At 43.5% G+C, this 20285-nt stretch overlaps 1 protein-coding gene and 1 pseudogene across 2 annotated transcripts in view; both read right to left on the reverse strand.

Moving 5' to 3' along the window:
• Positions 1–16348: 16348 nt before the first annotated feature.
• On the reverse strand, positions 16349–17037 carry LOC104671092 (annotated as a pseudogene). Its single transcript, XR_749243.2, has one exon. The product of XR_749243.2 is annotated as a 40S ribosomal protein S8 pseudogene (transcript).
• Positions 16944–20285, reverse strand: part of NAA16 (N(alpha)-acetyltransferase 16, NatA auxiliary subunit) — a 71942-nt gene continuing 68600 nt past the window's right edge. Inside the window, exon 21 of the transcript XR_004054712.1 lies at positions 16944–17037. The gene's annotated coding sequence lies outside the window, so the exon portion shown is untranslated. The remainder of the gene's footprint in view (positions 17038–20285) is intronic.

Raw genomic sequence — 20285 nt, forward strand, 5'->3', positions numbered from 1 at the left:
CCACCTCAGCCTCCTGAATAGCTGGGACTACAGGCTTGCACCATCATGCCAGGCTGATATTTATATTTTTTGTAGAAACAGGGTTTTGCCACATTGCCCAGGCTGATCTTGAACTCCTGGGATCAAGCGATCCACCCGCCTCGGCCTCCCAAAGTGCTGGGATTACAGGCGTGAGCCACCTTGCCCAGCCCATAATCTAATTTTAGAACATTTGTATTCCCCAGAGAAGAAAGTTCGGATCATTAGCAGCCACTTCCCATTCTTCACAGCCCCTTCTATACACACACCCCTCAACTCTGAGGAATGATTAATCTACTTTTGTCTCCATAGATTTGCCTATTGCGGATATTTCTTACAAATGATTCATATAATTTGTAACTGGCTTCTTTCACTTAAATAATGTACTCAAGGTTCATCCATATTTTAGCATGTATCAGTACTTCGTTCCTTTTTATTGCCAAATAATATTCTATTATGTGGATATACCACATTTTATTTATCCATTCATCAGGTGTTGGAAACTTGTGTTGTTTCCACTGTGTGGTTATTATGAATAATGTTGGTATAAACATTTGTGTTCAACTTTTTGTGTGAACGTATGTTTCATTTCACTAGGAGTGCATTTACTAGGTTAAATGATCACTCTTTGACTAACATTTTATGGAACTGCCAAACTGTTTGTCAAAGTGGCTGCACCATTTTACATTCCCACCAGCAACGTGTAAGGTTCCAGTGCCTCCACAGCTTTGCCAATACTTATTATTATTTGTCTTTTTTATTATAGCCATCCCAGTTGTTGTGAAGTGGCATCTCATTGTGGTTTTCATTTATTTCCCTGATGACTGATGACATCAAGCATCTTTTAATATGATTATTGATTAGTCTTTTGTATATCTATCTTCTTTGGAGAAATATCTGTTCAGATCCTTTGTCTATTTGTTTTTTGTTGTTGATTGTTTGTTTGTTTGTTTTTTGAGATGGAGTCTTGCTCTGTCACCCAGGCTGGAGTGCAATGGTGCTTTCTTGGCTCACTGCAACCTCCGCCTCCCAGGTTCAAGTGATTCTCCTTCCTCAGCCTCCTGAGTAGCTGGGATTACAGGTGCACACCACCATGCCCAGCTAATTTTTTGTATTTTTAGTAGAGATGGAGTTTCATCATGCTGGCCAGGCTGGTTTTGAACTCCTGACCTTGTGATCCACCCATCTCAGCCTCCCAAAGTGCTGGGACTACAGGCGTGAGCTACCATGCCCAGCCTTTGTCCTTTTGTTAATTGAGTTATTTTTCTTTTTATTATTGAGTTGTAAGAATTATTTATATATTTGGAGTACAGGTCCCATATTAGATACATAGCTTGCAAATATTTTATCCCATCTTATGGGTTGTCTTTTCATTTTCTTGATGGCATCTGATAAGGTTTGGCTCTGTGTCTCCACCCAAATCTCATCTCAAATTGTAATCCCCATGTGTCAGGAGAGGGACCTGGTGGGAAGTGATTGGATCATGGTAGTGGTTTCCCCCATGCTGTTCTCATGATAATGAATGGGTTCTCACAAGATCTGATGGTTTAAAAGTGTATGGTCGGCCGGGCGCGGTGGCTCAAGCCTGTAATCCCAGCACTTTGGGAGGCCGAGACGGGCGGATCACGAGGTCAGGAGATCGAGACCATCCTGGCTAACACTGTGAAACCCCGTCTCTACTAAAAAATACAAAAAACTAGCCGGGCGAGGTGGCGGGCGCCTGTAGTCCCAGCTACTCGGGAGGCTGAGGCAGGAGAATGGCGTGAACCCGGGAGGCGGAGCTTGCAGTGAGCTGAGATCCGGCCACTGCACTCCAGCCCCGGCGACAGAGTGAGACTCTGTCTCAAAAAAAAAAAAAAAAAAAAAAGTGTATGGCAGTCCCACCCTTGCATTCTCTCTCTCTCTCTCTCCCTCTCTCTCTCTCTCTCTCTCTCTCTCTCTCTCTCTCTCTCTCTCTCTCTCTCTCTCTCTCTCTCTCTCTCTCTCTCCTGCTGCCATGTAAGATGTGCCTTGCTTCTCCTTTGCCTTCCATCATGATTGTAAGTTTCCTGAGGCCTCCCCAGCTCTGTGGAACTGTGAGTCAATTAAAACTTTTTTCTATACAAATTACCCAGTCTCAGGTAGTTCTTTATAGCAGTATGAGAATGGACTAAAACAGGATCATTTGCACCACAAAAGTCTTACTTTTGATGAAATCCAATGTATACATTTTTGTTGTTTGTGTTTCACATATGAGAAACTGTTGCCTAACCCAAGGTCTTGAAATTTACTCTTATGTTTTCTTCTATGAGTCCTAATAGTTTTAGTTCATATATTTGGATATAATTTTGAGTTAATTTTTATGTGTGATATGAGGAAAGAATCTAACTTCATTCCTTTACATGTGGTTACCTAGTTAACCCAGCACTATTGGTTGAACTTATACTTTCATTTACCTAATTTTTCCTCGATTCAACTAATCTTTTTCATGTAAAAAATATTTTGAAGAAAACTTTCTAGTGCTACTATAAATGTAAAATGAATATAATATGCCATAAAAAGGAGAATATAAATGCTAAAAAACAACAACAACACTGTGGCGGGGGTGGTGGCTCATGCCTGTAATCCCAGCATTTTGGGAGACCAAGGTGGGCAGATCACTTGAGCCCAGGAGTTCAAGACCAGCCTGGGCAACATGGCAAAACCCTGTCTCTACCCAAAAAATACAAAAATTAGCCAGGCACGAGGGCATGCGCCTGTGGTCCCAGCTACTTGGGAGGCCAAAATGGGAGGATTACTTGAGCCTGGGAGGTGCAGGTTGCAGTGAGAAGAGCAAAAAAACACTGTAAGATTTTAGTTACAGTTACAAATGACTGTGGAAGGCCTACTTCCTTTGTTAAAAAGGGGGATCAACAATAGTTAGGAGGCATTAGGGATATACTATCACCAAACTAAGATATTTCCAGTGAAAAGGATTGAAAGAGGGAATTAGAAAGGATGATTGTCTCACTAAGCGATTTCATGTGACTTAGGGCCAGGTCCCCATGCCACTAAGCATGGGTCCCTCCTTTTGGGAAACAATTCTCTGTAACACTGGCATGTGCACTAAAGGAAAGAGCCTGGCCAGGAGAGGCGGCCCAGCACGGGTTTGAATCTCAGGCTCGCCACTTATTGTCTGAAACTGGGCAAGTTTCTCAGCCTCATTGAACCTTGTTTGCTCAGCATAGACAATCTTTTTCCTAATGGGTGGCGTAAGGATTCTGTGGTAGACAGAAGGCAGGTCAACATGGGGTAAGCATATGGAAAAGTCAGTGGCCTCTGGGTGTTCTTGCTACTTCAAGAGAATCTGATGCCTGAGCAGTGCTCCTCAAAATATGGGTGGAGGCCTGAGCTACATAAGAATACCCTGGGGGAGATATCCCCCATCCAATTTGGTGACTATGCTGCACACAGTTTGGTAACCACTCCCATACACCTGCTGTGGGTCTCAATAGCTGTCCCTCAATGTCCACCCTGACAGACTGGCCTTGGCAAATTTTCCCAGCAGAGTCCAAATCCATTTCACTCCTGAAGACACAACCTCTGACAAACACTTCCAAGTTTCTCTCAAAGCCTGGAGAATTTGGTTTTATCCATGATAGGAGAAAAAAGGCTTAAAAGCATGGAGAATCCAAACAAAAAGGCTGAAAGCTTGGAAATCCAAACACATCACCAAATGATCAGCCTTCCCAGAGGCAGTATGGTGGCTGCAGCCGGTCCCACTCTCTTCCCCTCCCCAGCCTCTGCTTGTAGATACTTTCTGCAACCAAGGCCATCCTGGGCTGCAGAAAGGAGGGAATGGAAAATCCCCACCAAGAGCAATTCGTCCCTGAAAAACCACAAGTCCACTCATGCCATGAAGAACTAGTGAGCCCCTCCCATGGCCACAGCGAGGATGTTGAGGGGTATAGATACATGAGGGCATCTAGATCATGCATCTAGAACCTCACTGCCTGGCAACGGAGAGGAAGCACACTTCAAGCTAAGCATTTCACAGGAGAGGCTTTCTGAGGCATTATATCTGATATGGTTTGACTCTGTGTCCCCACCCAAATCTCATCTTAAATTGTACTCCCATAATTTCCATGTGTTGTAGGAGGGACCCCATGGGAGATAATTTGAATCGTGTGGGTGGTTACCTCCATACTGTTCTCGTGGTAGTGAGCAAATCTCACAAGATCTATGGTATTATAAGGGGTTTCTGCTTTTGTATCTTCCTCATTTTTCTCTTGCTGCTACCATGTAAGAAGTGCCTTTCACCTTCTGTCTTGATTCAATTAAACCTCTTTTTCTTCCCAGTTTTTATATATAAACTTTCGGTGCCGCAAAAGAAGTAGCACTTGAATATAAAATTTTCTTTTAATCCTCAGCAAGGCAAGGTACTTCCATAGAAGGGTGCGCCCTTACAGATGGAGCAGTGGTGAGCGCACACTTGGACAAGGGAGGGAAAGGAGTTCTTATCCCTGATGCACGTGGCCCCTGCTGTTGTGTGTTCCCCTATTAGCTAGGGTTAGACTGCACAGGCTAAGCTAATTCCAACTGGCTAATTTAAAGAAAATGACAGGGTGAGTGCTTTGGCAGGAGTCAGGGCAGAGCAGGTAGCAATCGGAATGAGTCAGGGTGGAGCAGGTAATCAGAATGAGGAGCAGGTAATCAGAATGAGTCAGGGTGGAGCAGGTAATCAGAATGAGGAGCAGGTAATCGGAATGAGTTAGGGTGGAGCAGGTAATTAGAATGAGGAGCAGGTAATCGGAATGAGTCAGGGTGGAGCAGGTAATCAGAATGAGTCAGGGTGGAGCAGGTAATCGGAATGAGTTAGGGTGGAGCAGGGGATTGGAATGAGTCAGGGTGGAGCATGTGATCAGAATGAATCAGGGTGGAGCAGGTAATCGGAATGAATCAGGGTGGAGCAGGTAATCGGAATGAATCAGGGTGGAGCAGGTGATCGGAATGAGTCAGGGTGAGGCAGGTGATCAGAATGAGTCATGGTGGAGCAAGTAATCGAAAAAGGTTGTTTTACAAGGAAGTTAAGTTTAAAAGTAGAAGACAAAGAATTGAACATACTGACATACTGATTCTTTGAAAAGAAATTTAGAACCCATATCTAACACAGTCTTGGGCATGTCTTTATCAGCAGTGTGAAAATGAACTAATACAGTAAATTGGTACCAGGAGTGGGTGAAAAGATAACTGAAAATATGGAAGTGACTTTGGAACTGGGTAACAGGCAGAAGTTGGAACAGTTTGGAGGGCTCAGAAGAAGACAGGAAAATGTGGGAAAGTTTAGAACTTCCTAGAGACTTGAATGGCTTTGACAAAAATACTGATAATGATTGCACAATGAAATCCAGGCTGAGGTGGTCTCAGATGGAGATGAGGAATTTGTTGGGAACTAGAGCAAAGGTGACTCTTGTTATGTTTTAGCAAAGAGACTGGCTGCATTTTGCCCCTGCCCTAGAGATTTGTGGAACTTTGAACTTGAGAGAGATGATTTAGGGTATCTGACACAAGAGATTTCTAAGCAGCAAAGCATTCAAGAGTTGACTTGGCTGCTGTTAAAGGCATTCAGTTTTATAAGGGAAGCAGAAGACGAAAGTTTGGAAAATTTGCAACCTTACAATGTGATAGGAAAGAAAATCCCATTTTCTAAGGAGAAATTAGGGCCAGCTGCAGATATTTGCATAAGTAAGGAGGAGCCGAATGTTAATCCCCAAGACAATAGGGAAAAACGTCTCCAGGGCATGTCAGAAACGTTTACAGCAGCCTCTCCCATCACAGACCTAGAGGTCTAGAAGAAAAAAATGGTTTCATGGGCAGGGCCCAAGGTCCCCGTGCTGTGCATATGTAGAAATACCATATAATCCAGCAATCCCACTTCTGGATATTTATCCAAAGGAAATGAAATCAATATGTTGGAGACATATTAACTTTTTCATGTGCCTAGCAGCAGTATTCACAACAGCCCTAAATGTCCATTGGCAGAAGAAGATATGGTGTATACATACAATGGAATATCATTCAGCCTTAAAAAAGAAGGAAATTCTGCAATATGCAGCAGCATGGATGAAAGTTGAGGACATTATGCTAAGAGAAACAGGCCAGTCTCTTTGCTCTGATAAATTATTTCTTTATGATAAATTCCCAGGAATGGGATTCACAGGTCCTTATGTTACAAGATCATTTTAGAAATATAAACACCAGAGTTAAAATAGACGGTGGAAGGGCACCCCTCTACTACAAGAGAGGAAATCAAGTCTGTCCATCTTGGAAATGGCAAGCTGAAAAGGTACCCCAACACCTGTTACACAGACACACACAGACACACAGACACACACAGACACACACACACACACACACACAAAGTTGGGTTAGTGGCCCCCCTGAAGGGTGTGAGGTGGTAGCCTCAAGAAGGATGGCTCCAGGACGGGCATGGTGGCTCACGCCTGTAATCCTAGCACTTTGGGAGGCCAAGGTGGGTAGATCACTTGAAGCCAGGAGTTCGAGACCAGCCTGGCCAACATGGTAAAACCCCATCTCTACTAAAAATACAAAGATTAGCTGGTAGTCCCAGCTACTCGGGAGGCTGTGGTACAAGAATTGCTTGAACCTGGGAGGCGGAGGTTGCAGTGAGCTGAGATCGCACCACTGTACTCTAGCCTGGGCAACAGAGTGAGAATCTGTCTCAATTAAAAAAAAAGAGAGAGAGAGAGAAAGAGGGATGGCTCCATAGCCCATCACCAAAGTCCCCAACCCTCTAGCTTCAAATATCTCAAATGTGGGTGTTCACCATTGTAAGTATTCTGTACTGTTCCTTCCCACTCTGACCCCTTTTCCTTTGGGAAATTAATGGAGATCTCTCATCCGTTCAGCCAAGAGTCAACATACCCATTTGTTGAACTCCTGCTATGTGCTATTTTAAATCATCAGCATGGAATTTGCTATGGATTTTTCATTGTTGTTATTAATAATTCCTTATATGAAAATAGTGGAACTGTAATATTTCTTCTGGGTACACTTCGTAGTAGCGTGCTGTGGCCAGCTCATGCAGGCTCTGGAGAGCCCACTGTGGCTTCTCTTCACAACTCCCCGGTTCTGTGCTCAGTGACAGTAAGCTGGCAGCTGGAAATCAGCCAGATGTGCAGTATTTATACCACAAAACCAGCAAATTCTCCCTAGCAGGGCTTTCTTCCCTCCCACCCCCTACAAACTCTAGAGTCAGTTATTAAACATTTACCAAGCTGGGTGTGGTGGCTCATGCCTGTAATCTCAACACTTTAGGAGGCTGGGGCAGGAGGATTGCTTGAGCCCAGGAGTTTAAGATAAGCCTGGACAACGTAGCAAGACCCCATCTCTACCAAAAAAATTTTTTAATTAGCTGAGAGTGGTGGTGCACACCTGTAGTCTCAGCTACTCTGTAGGCTGAGGCGGGAGGAACGCTTGAGTCCAGGAGGTCAAGGCTGCAGTGAGCTAGGATCACATCACTGTGCCTGGGTGACAAAGCAAGACTCTGTCTCAAAAAAATATAAAAAATTACCAGCATATACTTCTTCTGGTATATACTTCTCTACAGTTTTTCTCTATATTGCCCTTTACCATGAACATTTTACTCATGAGAAACGCCAAGCAAAGCCACTAAGCGATTATACAAAACTGAGTGTAAGTCACAGCTTTGCTCTTGTGACTTCTTTCCTCTACACCGCATGCCCTGACTTAAGCCACCTTCTCCCACCCACACCCCCAGGTGTGATTGGCACTCCCTCACTACTTCTCACCTTTTCCCTTCACCTCTTCCAACTAGATTTTTTTTAATCTGTTAAAAAATAATTTAATTTTTAAGTATTATGAGTACATAATAGTTGTACATATTTATGGGGTGCATGTAATGTTTTGATACACGCATACAATGTGTAGCTAGATTTTAGGGACAAGAAAGCATGCCACCAAAGGTGAGGGAGCTAGCTATAGCTGTAGGTAGCTGTAGCTACCTCATCTCTTGTGTCATGCTTTCTTGCCCTTAAAATCTAGTTACACATTGTGTGCATGTGTCAGTGCAGCAGTGGAAGTGGAGCTACAACATTTTTTTGTTTGTTTTGTGATAGTGTCTTGCTCTGTCGCCAGGCTGGAGTGTGGTAGTGCGATCTTGGCTCACTGCAACCTCCACCTCCCAGGTTCAAGCGATTCTCCTGCCTCAGCCTCCAAAGTAGCTGGCACTACAGACACGTGCCACCACACCCAGCTACTTTTTGTATTTTTAGTAAAGACAAGGTTTCACCATGTTGGTCAGGAGGGTCTCGATCTCTTGACTTCATGATCCGGCCACCTCGGCCTCCCAAAGTGCTACACTGTTTAAAAAATATACTTTTTAAAAAGTAGAGAACAGAAGTAGCCTATGCCCTGCAGAGCCACACTTGTAACAGGCCCCATTATGAATCAGGACTCTCACAAGCTCGTTCTGAGGATTTCATAGTATGTACTGAACAGGGTGAATTTGGACAGTGGTAATGACAGCTCTAAAGACCAGTAGGAAATGACAAATGAGACAGCGCAGTGGCTCCTGCCTGTAATCCCAGCACTTTGGGAGGCCAAGGCGGGCAGATCCCTTGAGCCTAGTCTGGGCAACATAGCAAGACCCTGTGTCTACAAAAAATGAGCTAAGCATGGTGGCATACACCTGTGGTCCCAGCTCCTTGAGAGGCTGAGGCAGTAGGACTGCTTCAGTCTGGGAGGTCGAGGCTACAGTGAACTGTGATTGTGCCACTGTACTGCAGCCTGGGCGGCAGAAGGAGACCAACCGTGTCTCAAAAAAAAAAAAAAAAAAAAAAAAAAAAAAAGTAAATGAGAAAGGAAAGAATTATTAAATAGCAATAGATCATTTATATTTCATATTTCGGACAATAGAGACTATAGGTATGAGAGAGCAACAGACTAGATTTTTACCTATCTCCCCATATCTCCTGATTTCTTTCTTTCTTTTTTTATTTTATTTTATTTTATTTTTTTATTATTTTTTATTTTCTGAGCACCTAAGTGTTATGAGAAATCTAAAGACACAAGCTTAGAATGCCTGGCTTGAAGTTTCCAGACTGGCTCTAGTTTTAGATGATCAAACGTTGTATCAAAATCTGAAATCTGTACATCTTTGCATTAAAAGAAAATTATGTTCAGGCACAGTGGCTCACACCTGTAATATCAGCACTTTGGGAGGCTGAGGTGGGTGGATCACTTGAGTCCATGAGTTTGAGACCAGCCTGGGCAACACAGTGAAACCTCATTCTACTAAAAATATAAAAAATTATCTGGGTGTGGTGGTGCATGTCTGTAGTCCCAGCTACTCCAGAGGCTGAGATGGGAGGATCACCTGAGCCCAGGAAGTCGAAGCTGCAGTGAGCCGCGATCGTGCCACTGCACTCTGGCCCGGGCTACGGGAGTGAGATCCTGTCTAAAAAACAAAGATAGAAAGAAAAATTATGAAACGTTACCTAAAGCCATTGAATTTTTCTCTTTATATAAGCCTTTTTATATAAACATTCACAATTTTTGTTTTAGAGATGGAGGTCTTGCTATGTTGCCCAGGCTGGCCTTGAACTCCTGAGCTCAAGGCTTCCCCCCACCTCAGTCTCCTGAGTAGCTGGGACTACAAGTACACACCACCACACCCAGCTTAAACATTCAGGATTTTTCATGTGCTTTTTGAGGTTTAGTCTGGCTCTTTGGTCTTTGGTTCAGGAAACACTGTCAGGGGTCTTTGGGGCTATGGGAGGAGCCATCTGGAGCCTCTGATTGCAACCCCCAGCCCATACACAAATTGTGTTTAAGACACAATTGCCTCCTTAGGCTCAGAAGGTTCTAACCAGCTACCTTACAAACAAACAAAAATTTTTTTTTTAAGGGGCTCAAATGCTTACTAAACTAAGGATAACAGCTCCTGTCTATAGAGGGCTGCCAGATGGACTACAATAAGACTACAATTAGAACTGATGCAAATTCTAACTGCATCACTCAGGAGACACACTGGATAAATGACTTACCCAAAGTCACCCAACTTGAAGGGCAGCACCAAACCCATCTTACTCCAAAACCTGTATTCTTTCCTCCAAGCCCTAGTCTCAGATCATGTGCTGGGAAGAGATTCAAGAACTAGGAAGATGCTTTCAAATACAGCAGTGAATGGTCTCCCCTTGATCCTCCTGCTACTCCCCCACCCCCAACCCAACACAGCCTCTCCACCTTCTACAAACTCTTCATCTCCTGTCTTCTCACCTCTCAGAGCAGAGGGTCTCAGTCCCAGCTGCACATGAGAACCCCAGCGGAGTTTTTAAAAACAAACCACACCCAGGTCCCACCCTGGTCAGATCAGTTGGATCATAATATCCGGAGTGAGAGTCCTGAGCATGATACATATATTTTTAAGTCGCTCCAAGAGATTGGAATGTGCAGCCAGCATGGAGAATCACTGTTCCAGAGCCAAACACTGGTTCTCCACCAGGGCCACACTGGTTTTTAAAAGAAATGTCATTGCCCAGCTTCTATCCCAGGCCAAGTAAGTCCAAACCTCTGATCATCATCTTTTAGAGTATTTCTCTCTACAGTTTAATGTAGTGTGTTGGTAGAATCGCTAGACTTTGTAAACCTGTTTTCTTTAGTTGGCTTATGGAATATAGTTAGACCATTACTACACACTGATAATTACGAAAAAAAGAATCTCTGTGAAGGGCCCGGTTATGGGTTTCTTAAGCCCCCAAAGATGTTTTCACAGTGTTCAGTTTCCTTCCGCATGTTAGAGCACTGGAAGCCTCAGAGGTCCCAGGAGAAGGGCTACCCACGGAGTTCCTATTGTCTCAAAAAAATAATAATAACTCAAGGCACAATGGAAAGACACCTGATCTGTAGAATCCATTAGGAGCCCAAGTCCTTGTAGGAAGCCAGAGCCCTGGCAAGGTGAGGTGGGAGATACAAAAAGAATAATAACAATGATGATGGCAATTAAAGTGCTTGACATACATTTAGTCCTCACTGCAGTCCTGTGAAGAAGGTACCACTGTCCCATTTTGTAGATAAGGAAACTGAGGCACAGAGATGTTAGAGGCATTTGAACCAGAGCGACTCCATCTTGAGCAGGGGCTGGGTAAAATAAGGCTAAGAGCTGCTGGGCTACATTCCCAGCCAGTTTGGCATTCCGAGTCACAGGATGAGATTGGAGGTTGGTACAAGATACAGGTCGTAAAGAACTTGCTGACAAAACAGGTTGCAGTAAAGAAGCCAGCTAAGACCCACAAAAACCAAGATGGCGACGAGACTGACCTCTGTTCATCCTCACTGCTGCACTCCCACCAGCGCCATGACAGTTTACAAATGCCATGGCAACATTAGGAAGTTACCCTATATGGTCTGAAAAGGGGGAACATGAATAATTCACCCCTTGTTTAGCATATAATCAAGAAATAACTACAAAAACGGACAACCAGGAGCTTTCGGGACTGCTTCTGTCAATGCAGTAGCCATTTCCTGTTCCTTTACTTTCTTAATAAACTTGCTTTCACTTTATTCTCTGGACTTTCCTCGAATTCTTTCTTGTGCAAGATCCAAGAACCCTCTCTTGGGGTCTGGATCCGGACCCCTTTCCAGTAACAGAGAGATTCACTAACATGCCAAAGATCACACCTCTGCTAAGTGGCAGAGAAGGGATCCAAAGCCAGGCAGTGTTACTCACCCTGGCTCTAGGAGCTTACAGTACAGTAGCAGTGATAAGACATGAATCCAGATAACGCCCCAGCAAGGGAGTGTGTGGAAGATGAGGTATATAAGTGCTGTAAGGTAGCTCAACACATATTTGAAGCAGATTAACTCCATCAGAGGCAGCAGACCAGCCTTAAAGGCTTAACGCAGTAGTCCTCAAGCTCTGCTCCTGGAGGGTCTGGGCAGGTTTTCAGCTAGATACAAATGTTTGCCAATGAAATGGAATAATGGCAGCCTTACTCTATTGGTGGGAAATAAGCAACTAATGATGTTTTTTTTTTCCATTTCAACTTTTTCTGCCACAAAATATTCCTGAAGCTTTTATTCCTGCTACAACATATGTGCTCATAAATGAGGGGGGGAAAAGTACAAATTAATATTAATGGAGGTCACCAACAGACAATCCTGCTTAGTTCTCTTATTTTGTTTGTTGTCAATGGTTGCCATTTCACATCATGTAGATAAGGTAGTTATCATTTCTTCTTTTTTGAAAAAAATATTCTTTTGTTATTTCCCTGTTTGGGAAACTCAGTTATCATTTCTGCTAATGAAATGACTGTTCTTGTAAGTAGAGATAAATAGATCAGAATCTTACGATGCTCTCAAAGTATACTGTGACTCCAGGTGCCTCTCCCTGACTTAGGTGAGACCCTCACCAAAGTGGTAGAACATGCTCCAGATTAAACCTCTCCCCCACCGGTGACGATGGAGGAAGATGAGAGTGGCTAAGAACCCACCGAATGAGTTACTCAGTTATCCTGGCAAACGCGCAGACAATCATCACTTTTGGGAGAGGCTGGGTCAGGTTCACATGACTCTCAGATCCCCCAGCGACTGAAGCTGAGGATGCGCAGTTGTGCTGAGACACATTCCTCAGGACCTGCAGACAGATAGATGCCTTGCAGCAAAGCCAAGAGGTAGACCTGGGAATGCAAGGGGGAACCTAGAACCCCCATGTGCAGGATAACTGTTGGAAGCTAAATTCACATATACAGGGTTGCCATATTCTTCTCTGTGGAACAAGTCACATTGCTGCATTAAAAGACTTGGTTCACTTTTGTCCCATATTCATAGCTCCCGTTGTCTAAACACAGGAGCCCAGGAAGAGGGCTGAGTTGACTACATGGTGCACAGAACCATTACTGGCCCTACTCCTTCAATTAGGAGATGGCTGCTCAGGCATAACTCTTGGGGATTATGATTTTGTGATGTATAGTAAGAAATATAAATAGCTGTTCTTTGTTCCGTTTCCTGGCACACGATCCCTAAAACTCTTGAAATCTCCAAAGTGTTGTGTCAACGTCTTCTTTATGCTAATGAGATGTCTGGTGGGCGGGGAACACTGGTTACCAGCCACGTGATTAGAGGGTTGGAACTTTGAGCCACCTTCCACCTCCAGGGATAGGGGAGGACTGAAGATTGAGTTAATCACTAATGCCAGGGATGTGATCAATCATGCCTAGTAAAGAAGCCTCCATAAAAACCTAAAATGACAGGGTTTGGAGAGCTTTCCAGTTGCTGAACACTTGGAAGTGTTGAGTGGGGCACCCAGAGATGGCGGAGAAACTCACGCCCCTTCCCACACCATTCACTCTGTGCGTCTGTTCATCTGTGTCTTTTGTAATATCCTTTATGATAAATGGGAAATATAACTGTTTCCCTGAGTTCTGTGAGCCATTCGAGCAAATGATGGAACCCAAAGAAGGAGTCATGGGAAGCTGTGACATATAGCTGGTCGGTCAGAAGGAGCAGAGGCCTAGTCTTGAAATCGGCATCTGAAGCGGGGACGGTCTTGTGGGACTGAGCCCTTCACCTGCAGGGTCGGATGCTGACTTCAGGTAAACAGTGTCAGGATTCAGTTCAATTGTAGGACACCCAGCTGGTGTTGGAGAATTGGTTCGTGTGTGGAAAACACCCGCACATCTGGTCACAGGACTGTTCTGTGTTGAGGGCTGAGTGACTATGGCAGGGAGGGGACTTGTGGGGTAACCAAAACGGGTCTGACACAGTCTTTGACTCTCAGAGCCCTCTGGTTTGAGGGTCCAGAATCATGGGATGCTGTTACCTAGATAATCCTCCTCATGCTACAGGCACGGAATAGGGGGCCACGGAAGGCGTGACTTGCCTGCAACCAGTCCCCATTCTTTCCGCTCTCCTATCAGGACCCTCTCCCACACAAAACTGCACTCAGACACATCAGCCAGGTCATGGGCTTTACACATAGCAAAGGCTGTATCTGGGATGCTTAACCTCTGCAGAAGGCAATGATCAGGACATATTGGATCCGAAATCTATATATTACACAAGGAGGAAATACAGACACTTCCAACACACGGCAACAATCTCATTTCCCTGAAACAATTAAAACAAAAAACAACTCTGGCCAGTGTATGATCCTTCTGTTCATCCCCAAGATATCAGAAAAGTAAAATTTGAGTTGGAAAGCTTGCCCTCCAGTGGAGAAATAATGAACTAACCACACACTTCAAAGATTCAGAAAAACCATTACCATATGCTAACCAAGTGTTAACTGGAAACATTTTAAAAAGTATAAATAAAAGCCAAGGAATGAATATGAGTACCTGCTGTGAGCTTAGCCTGGACCCTGCCTTTAGAGAACCTCTTGTTGAATAAACAAGACTTTAAACACACACAAGGCCAGGAAAATGAGTAAGACACGGCATGATTACTGAGCATCTGACAGAGAGGAAGGAACACTCAATTCAAAATTAGAAGGAGTGGGTTTGGATCCTGCTTTGTACTGAGAAACTGTGTGGCCCTAGGAGAAGCTTACATCCTATCAGTTGAGTGTCATGGAAAATGGGGATGATAATACGACCTCTTTCACAGGGCAATGGTGAAGGCAAATAAGAGATCAGAGAAAATACTTAGTGAGTGTGAGTGTTGATCAATGACATTTATGATTATTTATTTTGCGCTGAGCTCTGTGATTCATACTCAAGACAGACATGGTTGGAGACCGTATGGAACTTACAATCAAACTAAATAAGTGGTCATCACAGAGCACCCAAATAGCAGGCAACTGCTAGCCCACATATGTCCTTGCAAGATTTGAAAACAAGCTGAGAAACGATGCCCTTTCTGAACATGCTTAAAATGCTCATGGAAAGAAACCAGTAGAAAGGAAGAGACTGAAATGGTACAGGATGTGATCAAATCAAGTACCCTAAGACCTGAGGGAAAGAAATTCAGAACACAGGGAAAATTACCCTTTTGGGGAAGAAAAACGTGACAAGAGGAAAGGAGGAAAAAATTCTGCAATCGGAAATAAGTTTATAGATTTAGTATAGGGAAGATTAAGAATTTGAATCTGATGGCTTCTATTTTTTGTTTAAATGGGAAGTGAGATTATAATTTCCTTATCTATCACCCAGCCCATGGTATTCCATTACAGCAACAGAAAACAGACTAAAACAGATGGAGATGAAAAGCATGGACACCCAGGAGATCGAGAACCTGAGAGGCCAGAGTATTGAGTGGGTGCACCAAACAGATGCCGAAACCACCTGGAATTTCAGCATGATTGGAGAGAAGGGCAAGTCTGTGAGTCAGAGAGATGTATAAATGACAGCAACAAAGAGCTGTCAAGAGTACAGCCCAATAGTGTTATCCTCAAAGAAGCAAGGATTTGTTTGTACAATGGTGAAGAGTGATGGGCTAGAAATGGTGGAGAGTGAAATGCTCTGAATGCTCTTTCCAGGGAGATGGTGAGAGAATAAACAGTCTCCACTTGAAAGGACTGCATAATGGGTAGAGATCTGTTATGCTTTTCAGTTAAAATTAAAAGATAAGGGGAAATAGTGAAGGCAGAGATTGAAGACGTATGGAACTGTGAAAACAGATTTAGTACAAGGAAGATTAAGAATTTGCATCTGCCAAAGCCATGCAGTTGAATATTTTTAGAGGGTAAATTGCAAAGAACACAAGGAAAGGGTATAGAGAGGGGCTGACCTAAGGAAGAGAAAACAACAGATGGGGGTGGGAGGATGGGAGAGGAAAGAGAACCAGAGGGTGCTTATGCCTTGAGTGGAACTCAGAGATGGTTACAGGTCTGCCAGAAGTATGAGTCCCTACAGATCCCTGGTGGATTAGGAGTAGCAGGTGGGGTATAAGGGATAGGGGAGTAGTCCTGAATAAGCTCCGGGGTGGGTTGATCATATGGCTGTAGGTTCACAGACTCCCAGAGGCTGGGATTGAGCCAAAGCCACTCAGGGGCTATGAAGCCACTTTAGCTACTTTAAGGTAAAGAACTTTCACTTACCACAACAGCTATCCTAAAGATGTAAAGTCACAAAGTGCTGCTAAAATATTAACAGGCACCTGTGTTCTAGAACTAACATCTACACATTCTGGGAAAGAAGAAAGGGCTAGTAGGCTTTTCCTAGCATCAGGGATTAAAATAATTTTCTTTAACGAGATGTTAACCAAATCTGTTAATGAGACTATCTGCAAGAGAAAAACTCAGATCTCATGACTATCCTTTCAGAGAACAGGAGTCAGGAGGCACTAAAATCCATTGTAATTCTTTTTTTTTTTTTTTTTTTTTTTTTTTTTTAACAGAACAATAAACACCTTTATTACACGGGTGAAGACAAAACGAGGATTTATTTGCCTTTCCGGGCCTTGATTTTCCTAAGATAGAACTCCAACTCTTTGCCCTCTAGCACATAGCCATCTGCTCGGCCACACTGTCCCGGCCTGGAAGCAATGCATGCAAGAAGCTTGCCCTGCTGGAACTGCTCCTCCAGGAGACTGCTGATTTTGGCATTCTTTTTCCTTTCATCATATTTCTTCTGAATTTTTTTAGATCGTTTTTTGTTTAAAATCTCTTCTTCCTCAGGAGTCAGCTTGGCTCCCTTCTTGCCGCCCAGGGGCAGCGCGTAGTGGGACTCGTACCACTGTCGGTACGGTGTGCTGTCGATGAGCACGATGCAATTCTTCACCAGAGTCTTGGTATGGACCAGCTCATTATTAGATGCATTGTAGACAACATCGATGATCCTTGTTTTACGAGTACAACACTCTGAGCCCCAGGAGAAATTCCCTACGTCCAGCCTCAGGGCACGGTATTTCTTGTTACCTCCCGGCACACGGACTGTGTGGATGCGGCGGGGGCCAATCTTGGTGTTGGCAGCCGGGCGCCCCAACTCATACTTCCTCTTCTTGTGGTAGGGCTTTCTCTTGCCCCTGGTTTTGCGGCGCTTGTGCCAGTTGTCCTGAGAAATGCCCATCGCTCGGCGCTGGCTGGAAAGAGAAATCCCATTGTAATTCTTATACTAAGCTTCTTAGTTACTGAAATTTACTGTCCAAATGTTTTCATTCTACTGCCTATTAAGGAACTTAAAAAGACACACTGCAGGCCGGGCGCGGTGGCTCACGTCTGTAATCCCAGCCCTTTGGGAGGCCCAGGTGGGAGGATCACAAGGTCAGGAGATGGAGACCATCCCGGCTAACATGGTAAAACCCCATCTCTACTAACAAATACAAAAAAATTAGCCAGGCCTGGTGGCAGGCACCTGTAGTCCCAGCTACTCGGGAGGCTGAGGCAGGAGAATGGCGTGAACCCAGGAGGTAGAGCTTGCAGTGAGCCGAGATTGTGCCACTGCACTCCAGCCTGGGCGACAGAGTGAGACTCCGTCTCAAAAAAAAAAAAAAAAAAAGACACCCTGCAATAGTAGATATGGAAACAACCCAAGTATGCATCAACAGATAAATGAATGAAGAATATGTGGAATATCAGCCTTAAAAAAGGGTGAAGTCCTGCCATTTATGCCAACATGGATGAACATGGAGGACATTATTCTAAGTGAAATAAGCCAGTCACAGAACAAATTCTACATCATTCCACTTACATGATGTTATCTATAATAGCCAAGCTCGTAGAAGCAGAGAATACAATGGCTGCCACGGGTTGGGAGTGGGGGAAGTGGGGAGGTGTTCAATGGGTTAAAGTTTCGTTTATGCTATAGATGAATAAATTCTAGAGATCTGCCAAACAACATAGTGCCTACAGTGAACAATATTATATTAGGCACTTCAAATTTTTTAAGTGTTAAGAATGCGCCAGGCGTGGTGGCTCAAGACTGTAATCCCAGCACTTTGGGAGGCCGAGGGCGGGTGGATCACGAGATCAAGACCATCCTGGCTAACACGGTGAAACCCCGTCTCTACTAAAAAATACAAAAAGTTAGCCGGGCGCTGTGGCGGGCGCCTGTAGTCCCAGCTACTCAGGAGGCTGAGACAGGAGAATGGCGTGAACCCGGGAGGCGGAGCTTGCAGTGAGCTGAGATCCGGCCACTGCACTCCAGCCTGGGCGACAAAGCGAGACTCCGTCTCAAAAAAAAAAAAAAAAAAAAAAAAAAAAAGAATGCTTCATGTTGTGTTGTTACCACAACAAAAAGGACACAAGGGAACTTTGGGAGGTGCTGCATGTGTCTCTTTCTTGGATTGTGGTGATGGCATCACAGTGTTTGCGTATGTCCAAACTTAACAAATTGCATACATTTAATATGTGCAGTTATTTGAATATGAATTATACCTCAATAAAGCTGTAAAAAAAGAAAAGTGACATATTGCCACCAGGTCACCTATTCTCAAGACCTTTGCCCCTCCCAGTCCTTCTGGAACACTCTTCTCCTAAATATCTGATCTGCAAAGCTGGCTTCATTTAGATATCTGTTCAAATTTCATTTCATTCGACAGGCCTTCTTGGACCATCCTACTTAAAAACAGTAAACTCTTTCAATCACTCTTTGTGTAGAGGTTTTATTATTTTTAATTATTATTAAAGAGATGGGGTCTTGTTAGATTTGAACTGTTGGGGCTCAAGCAATCTTCCCCCATCAGCCTCCTATCTGGGACTCCAGGTGCCTGTGCCCACACCCAGCTTGTGTAGACTTCTGTATAAATACTAGCTCAAGCTAACTGTACTCTTCAGCAACTCTACTCTGCTTTTTCATTGTCTGCTTTATCTTCCAGTTGAGAGGGAAAGGGGCGTATTACGATCCTCAATTACATTGTTGGCATTTCTATTTTTGTCTTCAGTTGTCTGTTTTTGCTTGATATACTTAACTTTGTGAAACATGGTCTCATTCTGTCACCCAGGTTGGAGTGCAGTGGCACGATCACAACTCACTGCAGTTTCAACCTTGTGAGCTCAAGTGATCCTCCAATTTCAGCCTCCCAAGTAGCTGGGATTAGATCTTGCTATGTTGCCCAGGCTGGTGCTTGATATACTTTGAGGTTGCAAGTGTGTGTAAGTTGATGATGGTTTGTATCTTTTGGTTTTTGTTGTATTTTTAAAACCAGTGTATAATGTGTCATATTTTGCATTAAATTCTATTTGGACTATTACAACTTTATTCTAGTTCATATCAGCCTTATGTTGCCACTCTTTTATTTCAATTTTTGCTTTCAAGTATGCATCTTGTAAAGAACTTTTAATACAGCTTGAGAATCTGAGTCTTAATTGGCTAACGTCTAATTAACGTTTATTGTAACTAGTGCTACATCAGAATTTTGCCATCTTATTTTCTATTTGTTGTATTTAACATTGCTTCAAAAGTATTTTCCATGAAGATCTTGGTATGTTACATCTTCTGAGATTCATATGCATGAGTATTTTTAATGTGTTGTCACAGTCTAAAGCTAATTTAATTGGATTTAAATCTAAAAGTTATTTTTCTTCAATGCTTTTTAAAAACCTTCCATTTTTTTTTTCTTTTTGAGAAGGATTTTCACTCTTGTTGCCCAGGCTGGATTGCAATAGTGCAATCTTGGCTCACCGCAACCTCCGCCTCCTGGGTTCAAGTGATTCTCCTGCTGCAGCCTCCCGAGTAGCTGGGAATACAGGCCCGTGCCACCACGCCTGGCTAATTTTTTGTATTTTCAGTAGAGACAGGGGTTCTCCATGTTGGTCAGGCTGGTCTCAAACTCCCAACCTCAGGTGATCTGCCCACCTCAGCCTCCCTAAGTGCTGGGATTACAAGTGTGAGCCACCGCTCCCAGCCTAAAACCTTCCATTTCCTTACGTTCAGTGCTTCAGAGAAATCTGGTGTCACTGATTCTCTTAGAGAGTAATCTTCTTCTGTTGTTTTTAGACTTTTGATATTCTTGAATTTCACTTTAACCATGTTACTATCTATACTCATACTCTGCTTGACTTATCTTCACAGAAATGATCACTGCTTGATATTATGTATTTGTTTCCCTCTCTCACCCAACTGGAAATATAAACCCCAGGAGAATAAGGACCTAATTTCTTCATTACTGTATCTGTCATACCTAGAACAGTGTCTGAAATATAAGTACTCAACAGACTGAGTGATTCTTTCCTTCTTATCACAATTTAATAGAATGTGAGCAATTCCAGTGATTTTGTCAAATTTTTCACTGTTATCCTCAACATATAGGAAACTGCCTGGCATGTAAAAGGCACTCAGCAAAACACCTGTAATCCTTAACATATAGAAAAGTACCTTGCACATGAAAGA

The sequence above is a fragment of the Rhinopithecus roxellana genome, chromosome 18 (genome assembly GCF_007565055.1).
Source record: "Rhinopithecus roxellana isolate Shanxi Qingling chromosome 18, ASM756505v1, whole genome shotgun sequence".
In the NCBI taxonomy this organism is placed as follows: Eukaryota; Metazoa; Chordata; class Mammalia; order Primates; family Cercopithecidae; genus Rhinopithecus; species Rhinopithecus roxellana.